Below are 9,817 nucleotides of genomic sequence, written 5' to 3' on the forward strand. Positions count from 1 at the left end.
TTAAGCAAGAATTTGTACCTTTTAGGTACCAAAATTAACTCTTTTTGAACAAATATGTATCTTTTGAAAGCCTTTCTATACCTTTATTTCTGAGAGTGTATAAGACAAAAAAAGTCAATTAAAATAATAGTAGTAGTAGTAATATGGTTATTATTTAATCAAATGCATTATTGTGATGTGAAACAAAAAAAAACATGTATATATATATATATATATATATATATATATATATTTTTTTTTTTTTTTTTTTCACAATAATGTGTATATATATGCATTATTTTTCACAAAAAAACTCTTTGTAAGCCTATCAATTTCTGACAGATGAAAATACCAACTATCTCACCAAAGGAAATGTTAATTAAAATAATAGTAGTAGCAGTAGTAGTAGAAACAAAAATAAAATAAAATAAAATAAAAAATAAATAAAATAAAATTATATATATATATATATATATATATATATATATATATATATATATATATATATATATATATATATATATATATATGCGTGTGCATTATTTTTTCACATTAAAAAAACTCTTTGCAAGCCTATCAATTTCTGACAGATGAAAATGCCAACTATCTCACCTTTACCCTTTATCAGTTTTTTGCTAATGAGTTTAACAGTCTCAACTAATGTCCCATTGAGCCACTGCAAACCGTGAAGTGTTTGATGGTACTAATTAAAAGGTGGTAATGAATGTAAGTTACTCAAGGCAATACAGTAGCGCTGGGATTCAAAGGAAATTAAAGATTTTGCATGACACAGGGTAAATAAAGTGACCCAGTAGAGGCAGAGAGCCTTTGGAAATGAAGCGTTTGTAGTGAGGGCCGCGGGGCACGATAATGTCTTTACATGATGGCAGGGGGACAGGGAGTTTATTGCCCCCGCGGTGAACCTTGGCCCCGGGGCCAGTGCTTCGGCATTATCGCTCTCAGGTGATCACGGCAACCAGTAGCGCTGCTCTCAACAGGTGGTGAGCCCGAGAGATACGAACGTTCAAGCTCTCTCGAATGCTTTCAACGTGCGATATACTTCTGTCCACCAGAGGGTGCATGAAAAAAAGCATATCTCAAAGTCATGGCATTGTCAAAAAATGCATCACGTGCATCAAGGCTGAATTAATCAGATCAAATATAAAAAGTAAAAATAATATATATATATGTGATGCAATGATATGACATAGCAAGTGTGGCTTGAGCGTCCAAACTGTAATTTTCTCTCTCAACGAACGCATACTACATCAGCAAAGAACGAAAGGTTAACCTCTACCTGAGACGAACAGAACGAACACCTGTCCTCGTTGTCGCCTTCATGCACACGTATGTAAAGAGTTGCACTGAAACTATTTGGTTCTCTTTTTTTTAATTTAGTGCACACGTGCGTGCTACGGCCGTGTAAAGGTAAGCTCTAGTGATTTGGGATCTGCGTGTGGAGGTGATTGGCGACCTGTGCGTGATTCAGCACCTCTGCTGTCGGACAGCTCCTGCGCGCTCCACACGGGAGATTAATCACACCTCCTGACCGCCACCCTGCCGTCACGTGACCAACATTTCCCAGCCTTTCCGTCCATTTAACCAGAATATTCCTAAAGGTTGAACAGACGTATCCTATTCACTTAGAACTGAATTGTATGCAAAGTGAGTATATTTATAAAGAATTATAGTGAAAAAAAAAATCGACTTATATCTAACGCTGACAACGAACTACAGTATTTTTTTTTCTAGAACTACAGCACAAAGTCAACAACGCCACCTTGGGGTTTAAAAATGTAACTAGCACGTTGTTGCTTAAATTAAGTGGGACCTAAACCGTGATTTGATGAATGAATATAATAATAACTTAGTGGTAAAACATATTTTGCTTTCTTAAATGACTTAAAATATCTACTAAAACTAAACAATAAATAAATACAAATATTAGCTTTGTCGCTGCTCGTATAACCTACTGTTCTTAATTAGTTACAGGCTAACTGGCCAACAGACGCTCGTGCTACCAAAAAGAAAAAAGACTCGACTGTCTAAATAGATTTGTCTTTTGTAGACCGAAACAGTCCAGTCCACATTCCCCCCAATTGCACAAATGCATCGGTTTAGTGTCTTAATGTCTGGATCGTATTAGATTGTGAATCTCTGTGTCCCGTGCTTTACCCCTGCAACGCTCCTTCAGGAGGGCCGAGAAAGCGTTGTTTGGGACGATCTTTGTTTTATAGTGAGCCTCGGGCTGGGATGATCTCTCACTGCAAACATCTCTCACACAGCCCCAACCAGACAATGCATGTCTTTTCACATCTCGATATATTCCTGAAACACATCACAGTTGTTAACACGTCATTTTCGTACTGGAACTACAGCTAAAACGTAATATAGCACAAAATGCGCGTCCGGATTGCGTTCTACTGCCAGTAATCACCAAATTTGACACGCATATTACAAAGACAGAAAAAGTTCATCCATGCAATCTTTATTTCACATTCTGTCAGCTGGTTTCCTACACGCACAAAGTCCATTAAGAAGCTACTGAGGTTCCCCCAAGGTCAAAGAGAGGAGGGCAGTTCCTGTCAATATCACAAGTTGTGGTGTGTTTTTCAAATGTCTAATGGATTATATTGATTTGGGCTCGCATTTGCAAGGGGATGTGCAGCACTTAGACGTGGAATCAGTTTTTAGTGGTAATGCATGCAAGCCATTTCTGCATCAGTCTTAAGGCATAGTTCGCCCAATGACTTTTAAGTATGTTGGCAACCAAACAGTTTCCATTGCCATTGACTAAAATGTTGAAGAAAGTTAATAACCAAACACAAAAAAAGGTTCCCACTGGCCTCCAATTTAAAGCATGTTGGTAAATAAGCAATTTTATTGGTCTCATTATATATGAGGTGGTCTTAACTACTATGTCCTTGCATCAAGAAATGAGTACAATGTAATTGTTGAGCACATATTGTATTGCAAAACGCTTTTGCTTCTAGCGAGGTGGGATACGGGTAAGGTTTGGGTGGTGTGGGTGGGTTAAGTTGTTAGGGATGGGTCAACAGCCTAAATTTATTACAGATGCAATTACATAAAGGTATTTTTAAAAAATATAAGCACAACGTAAAAACTTGCATTCACATGTAAGTAAGTGCATTGTACCAAATGATGAATTTAAATCACAGCTGATGCTATTTAATATAAAATGGGACTGTTTTATTTCCCATTGACTTCCGATTTGAAAAAAAAAGTTGGTAACCAAATAGTGGAAGTTTGCCATTAAGAGGTATGTTGGTAGCCAAGCAGTTTTGGTTCCCGAAAATTTCCATTTGGCACCAAACAGTGTTGTATCCCACTGACGTCCATTTTGAAGTACGCATGTTGGTAACCAAAGTTTTCATTTACTTTAACTTTGAAGAGAGTTGGTAACCGGACACTTTCACTCAATATTGACTTCCATTTTTTAATGGCTGGTAAACAAACAGCATTTTGACCTCCAATTTGTAATATGTTGGAAACTAAACCGTTTTTTTCACATTGACTTCCATCTTAAAGAAAGTTAGTCGGTTACTATATTCCCAATGAATTCCTTCGTATAAGCCAATGGGAAATGAGACCGCTTTATGCTGCAAAAATAAAATAAGATTCGAACACGACTGCGACTACATGAGAGGAAGTAAATGACAGAACTGTATTTTTTGAGTGAATTATTCCTAAAAACAGCATGATCCTGATGGTGAAAATGAATAAAATAAAAAAGGGATTGTCTTTGTACTGTACAGTACAGCTCGAAATGTACAAAGATGTTTAAGCAAGCAGACACTTAGCAGAAGCTGTTCTTCAGAGCAGATGAGTATTATATAGACACAGTCCCCATGGAGCATCCCGAGGTTAATTGTCTTGCTCGAGGGCACAGTGTTGATGGCCCGTGACCAGCAACCATTTAGCTACAAGCCCTGAGTGTTGGCTGCAGTGCCACAGCAACTGTTTCACTATGGCTTATCCTGATAACAGCTGTTTTTATTGCACGGCGAACAAAACCAATGACAGCTTATGTTCATATTATGAAAAACAGGATGCAATGCATCCGAAGTCAACTGGACCGTAGTGTGAAATTCTGCACCATCAGCTTCAATATGCAAAGAGCCAAAGCTTCAGATGAAGGGTTTGATTAGAAATGCCTGCTTCAAACCGAAAAGTTCTTGATACTCTATTCATAGAGAGAAAAACGTTAATTCAAAATATTTTAGCAGCAGATTAGTTATTCATCCTTAATAGATTGAATTCAACACGCATACTAAGTTAAGTTCCACAACACACTAAAAAACCATGCACTGCTTCTAAAATTGGTCAGTTCTTACATAGTAAGGATACTTTGACTTTATACAAAGCTAAAAAATCCCAGTAAAAGGTTACTAAAGAATTTCCAATAAATGGTGTTCTTTTGAACTTTTATTAAAGTTTAAAGAATCCTAAAAAAATCATTCGGTTTCCACACAGATATTAAGTAACTCAGCTGTTATCAACATTGATCATAATAATAAAAGTTTCTTGAACAGTAAAACAACATAGTAGAATGATTGCTGAAGGATCGTGTGACACTGAAGACCGAAGGAGGCTGACATTTCAGCTTTGTAACAGGAATAAAACAGAAAACTATTCATTTAAATTGCAATACTATTTCACAACATGAGTGTATTTTTTTTATTTTTTCAAATAAATGTAGCTTTGGTGAGCATGAGAAATTGTGAAAAGCTTTTGAAGGTTAGGGTCATACATGTATCAAAAATCATTATCATGTGTATTCCCTATATCCATAAACATGGTCTTGCTACCAGATGATCAAATAAATGTCCTGAGAGTTTTATTGTAGATGTCCTTTTAAATGCATAAATAAATATTTTGTCTAAGAATAAAGAGTGTCAAGGAGTGTAGTCCAGCATAGATGAATCAGACTAACGCTAAACTAAACCGATGTCTCTGAATCTTTTACAAAAGCTAACGATCAACGATCCAGGCTTCAAAAGGCACTGCCCCATGTCATCCGAGGGGAGTTTAATCAAACAAAGTGTGCTCCTTATGCGTAGACTTTCAGAGAAGGTCATCTACATACGCCAACACAAGCCATATCTGTTTTGGGATCACGCCGGTTGACCACAGCGGTCGCTCTCTCCCGGACGGCCCTCTTTTTGTGTTAATAGCCTGCCCGCCGCGGCCCTGAAAGAGACGCCAGAACAAAGCAGGTATTTGTTTCAAGGGAGTGTTGTTTTAGGAAGAGACTTAGAGGTCTCGAGTTAAAGTCACCCCCTTTTCGAGGTCACTCGAAATCCTCCTCTCTCCTCGCCTCGGCCCGGGCCATGAATACAGCCACTTCAGTGCCCTCGGAAACAAAAGGGCAGGAAGAATGCAGGCGACTGGGGGAGCGGCGAACCCACTGGGAGGGATGGACAACATGCTGGCTCAGACTGGGAGGAGGGAGCCTGTTTCAGCCAGTCTGCCGGGCTTAGAGTTAAAGATTACCTTTGAAATCTGCACCCCTCCTCTGTCCCTATAACTCCGCTCCTCTCTCTCGCCTTCGCTCAGACCTGCGGGCAGGCATGGAGAGCGGTTAGATGAGTCCTGGGAGAAGATCCTCTTTGATGACAGAGAAGGATCTTTTTGTTCTCTAATCCTTCTCTGGTCTTAAAACATTTTAAGCCCAACTGGACCTCAAAGAGGGGCAGCGCCGATGCTCGGGGTCTTCAATGGAGGCATTCTTCCCCACCCGTGCTCGTCCCGAACGCGGAGGATTCTGCACAAAGTTCAGAGTTCCTCACGAGTTGGACGTCAGTACTCTTGACTTTCGCTCCAGGTTACTAGATCTTCCCCTACTGATTACGTTTTCAGAAATTCAAGCATGCAGATGAGCCGTTGTCTAATTAAATATGCACATATTTGCATGCACTTTGCATAAAGCCAGGTTCACAAATACTTTTTTTTGGTTTGCTTGTTTTATTTTGTTGGCATATTAAAAAGGGGAATTTTTAATGTCTCTTTGCGCAACTCCATAAATCAAAAAATACTGACAACGGCCAGGAAAAAGAGCAAATTTTCAGCAGGTTTTTAGCAACATTTGGAATAGATGTGTTGCATATATAGGTCAGAGCCAAGAAAGGGTTTGCACTAATCGGGTAAATAATATACGAACAAAACGCTATATAAAAGCCTTCAGAATTGGGCTGGTTTGGTGTATGCAAAAAAAAAGTGTGGAGAAAATGGCTTTTAAAAATACTGTATTATAATTGTAATACAGACGTACATAGATAAAGTGTAATATAATAAACACTAAAAGTGTATTTAAGTTTTTCTTTTTTTTTATTCTGAAAGAAGGCATGTTATGAAAGCCCCAAATAGCCTTAAAATGTATAAATGCATTGAAAAATACACCTTAATAAGTGACAAAATCATAAAACAAGGCAAAAATCCTACCGACAAACACTGTAGTAGGGAGTCATATCCAGAGACCAGAATATTGCACCAACAAAGACCTTAGCACCACACATTAATATTTCATGACAGCAGGTTTTATACAAAACTATCACTCACACATCTTCAAAAATGTAAAAAAAAAAACAGCAATTTGCAAGACCACCTGATTAAAACGTGTAGAAAAAATTCCGATTGTTAGAATTAAAATGTGATTCTGTGATGGACAATCTGTACCAGTGTGAACCGATGTTCACATGCATGCTGGACGCTATTTAAATAAAATTATTTTCAAGAAAATGTATTTTGACCCAAACCTTTTTATGATCATTGGAAGTATAAATTCATTCATCGTGGCCATACTTATGCACATATCTGAGAGCGCATAAAAGCACACTCACCTTTGCACATTTCTAAAAGGATGTCTAATTATGTAAGAACGTGCACATGACTAGCCAACATCACATAAAAGTACACACGCCGAAACAAGCTTCAGGCTGCTGCTGGAGAACAGAAGGTTCGTTCTCTTGCGTTGTCCAGTCAGTAATCGGCATATTTGACACACACATGACAAGACAAAAAAGATGAAAGAGTTTTTAAAAAGATTTCATCTGCCCTCTAGCATCGCACACACTGACCGTCTCACACAATGACCTCAAAGAGACCTTTATGCACTAGGCTTATATATGCTGCACTCATATACACTGGTAGGAACTAAGATGTGTTCTAAGGCTGCATTTATTTGATCGAAAATTGTATAAAGCTATATTATTGTTTTATACAATATTGTAATCTATTGTAATACTTTAAAATGCAATTTGTTTGAAACTTTCAGCATCACGCCCAGTCTTCAGCGATCACGTGACCCTTCAGAAATCATTCTGATACACTGATTAACTTCTCAGTATTGCTAAATATTATCAATGATCGTATTTAACATGTTAATCGCACTTCACTTAAATTCCACGCACTTCATTTTCATATATTTGCCTTGCAGCACCCCAGTGAGCACATCGAGTTCGATCATACGGAGCCACAGGCAGACACAATAAATGGCAGGTACAAAGCTTAAAGGTCACTTACATGTGTTCAGGCTTGAGTGTGTGTGTAAACAGACACCGCTGAACATACGGAAAGAGCGCTGAAGGTTAAGTGGCCACGAGAGGTGAAGTGGCTCAGAATAAAACACACACACACACACTTACACACAAGCATACACCTATAGCGTGTCCTCCCATAGGCTCTTATTTGAAATAAATCACAGCTCACCTATCACCTTTTATTTCACACTTACCTCTCTATAGTCTGAGCTTGTGCTCCGACTATTGTTACTGCATTGAATAAAGCCATCGTTTTAATTCAAATCACATAAAACTAGAAGCTAGGGCGTATGAGGCCAATAAAATCAATAACATAAAAAGCCACATCACATTCGGCTTTGGCAAAAACATTTTCCGCTCCTCTATCGCTGTAAAGCAAAAAAGACTACTTATTCTTATCTCATTTGTATTCTGGTAGAATAAAGCAAGCATGTTTTAAACTTGCAATTCTATAAGTAAGTAATATAAATATAATTTCATAGCAATTACTAAAAAATAGCAATGATTTAAACATATTTGAAACCACTCAAACAAAGTACTGAAACCTTTTTCTTTCACCTTTTTTTCTGTCAGCATTTAATTTTTGGTTCCTCGTCTTTATTAATAAAAAAAAAGTCATTGTATGAACTTATGCAACGCAATAATAATGTTTATAATGTTTACTTATAAGTAAAGATTTGTCTGACGTGAGAATGAATCACTCGTTAAAGTCAAATATAGTTATGGTCTTTCTACAGAAGTTGCGTATTCAACATTGCCTTTTCAAAGTTACGTATTCATCCCTATGCCTTTATGTAAATCAATCAATCAATCAATCAATCAATCAATCAATCAATCAATCTCAGCTCACCTTTGGTTGGGAGGTCATGCGCCCCAGCAGGTGCATTTCTTAACCACATGACCAGAAAGTGAGTGACCTCTGCTGGCCTCAATCCAAACATCCTACAGCAGCAAATAATGGTGCTGTGTGCCATCTAGAGGACATAAGAAGACAATAAATCACTGCTGTTACTGCTTTGCTAAAAATAAACACATATGTATACAAACAGCTTAGGACACGACTCACATTTTTGGACCGGAACAAGGTACATGCTGCTGTTGTTTCTGATCTGGGTGGAGTTTTTGCATCCAAAGCTATTTGAGTGGAGACCACACTGGCCTAACCATAACCCTACCTTTTGGACCCCCATGCAAAATAAACACCTTAGTTTAGTGCATGTGTTTACTGTGTGATGCTTTTAAATCTGTATTTACTGTTTGTGTGTAGTTGTATTGTTTTTTAATTTGTGTGTGTTTGTTTGTTTTGGTATTTTAATATTTCTTATTTAATTCAATAATGTACGCTATACCGTTTGAAGTGTTTCTGACAGCCAGAGCACCATTAATTTACTGTCAGCAGCAGTATTGTTGTTTGTTTGTGTTTACTTATTTTAAAAAGTTAAACTTTGACTATACTTCCGCGTGAGCAGCGGCTGATACGACAGCTGACATGAAATTATTTCATTGACATGGCGTTGTTTTGTGTAATGTGCTATATACTCCCTCTAAACTCAACAAAAACATTTCAAATGTTTTAACTCAACCAAACCATCGTCATGATGGTTATTATGACTTCAAGGCTGCTTTATATTGTCAATTCTTCCACGCATACAGATACTTGCAGGTCTACATTTGTAAATAGATTTTTCATACAGCGATAATGCATCCTCAGACAAGCTACAGTGGGAACTTTTGTCATTGTGCAGCGTCTGTGTGTCAGCTTCTCTACCTTAAAAGAAAGTGCGCCGCCCGGGAATCGAACCCGGGTCGCAAGAATGGGAATCTTGCATGATACCACTACACCAGCGGCGCCTACGTGTAGATGGCGGGAAAATCCCACCCTTCCCAAACTACCTGAAATATGACGAAGATATAACTTCAAATCTTTATGTCTTAGTAATATCATTTAGGATACTTCCTACGTTTATATGAGGTAATATTCAAACCTTTCATTCCCAAAACCGGTAAATAGGAATCTGTGTTATCGATTGTGCAAATGCCAGATTTTTTAAATTGTGGAACCGATTCACAAAACATTCACGAATGAACAATTCACTGATCCGTTAAAACAAGAACCGTCGATTTATGTACCTCCGATGAGAACAAAACGATGTATTAAGTTAATTTTAGTATAACTTTTTAGAGCATGCCACGCCGGGCTGTGAGGTGACGTGGTGAAGTAACGAATAAACGAATCGCTTTTTTTGAACTAGTTCTTTTAAACGAACTGTTCGAAAGAA

The 9,817-nt window shown here is 37.8% G+C and overlaps 1 non-coding gene across 1 annotated transcript; it reads right to left on the reverse strand.

The window, feature by feature from the left end:
- Positions 1-9,318: 9,318 nt before the first annotated feature.
- trnag-ccc lies at positions 9,319-9,389 on the reverse strand. Its single transcript has one exon. It is a non-coding gene; the product is annotated as a tRNA-Gly (tRNA).
- Between the last annotated feature and the right edge of the window lie 428 nt (positions 9,390-9,817).

The sequence above is a fragment of the Puntigrus tetrazona genome, chromosome 14 (genome assembly GCF_018831695.1).
Source record: "Puntigrus tetrazona isolate hp1 chromosome 14, ASM1883169v1, whole genome shotgun sequence".
Lineage (NCBI taxonomy): Eukaryota > Metazoa > Chordata > Actinopteri > Cypriniformes > Cyprinidae > Puntigrus > Puntigrus tetrazona.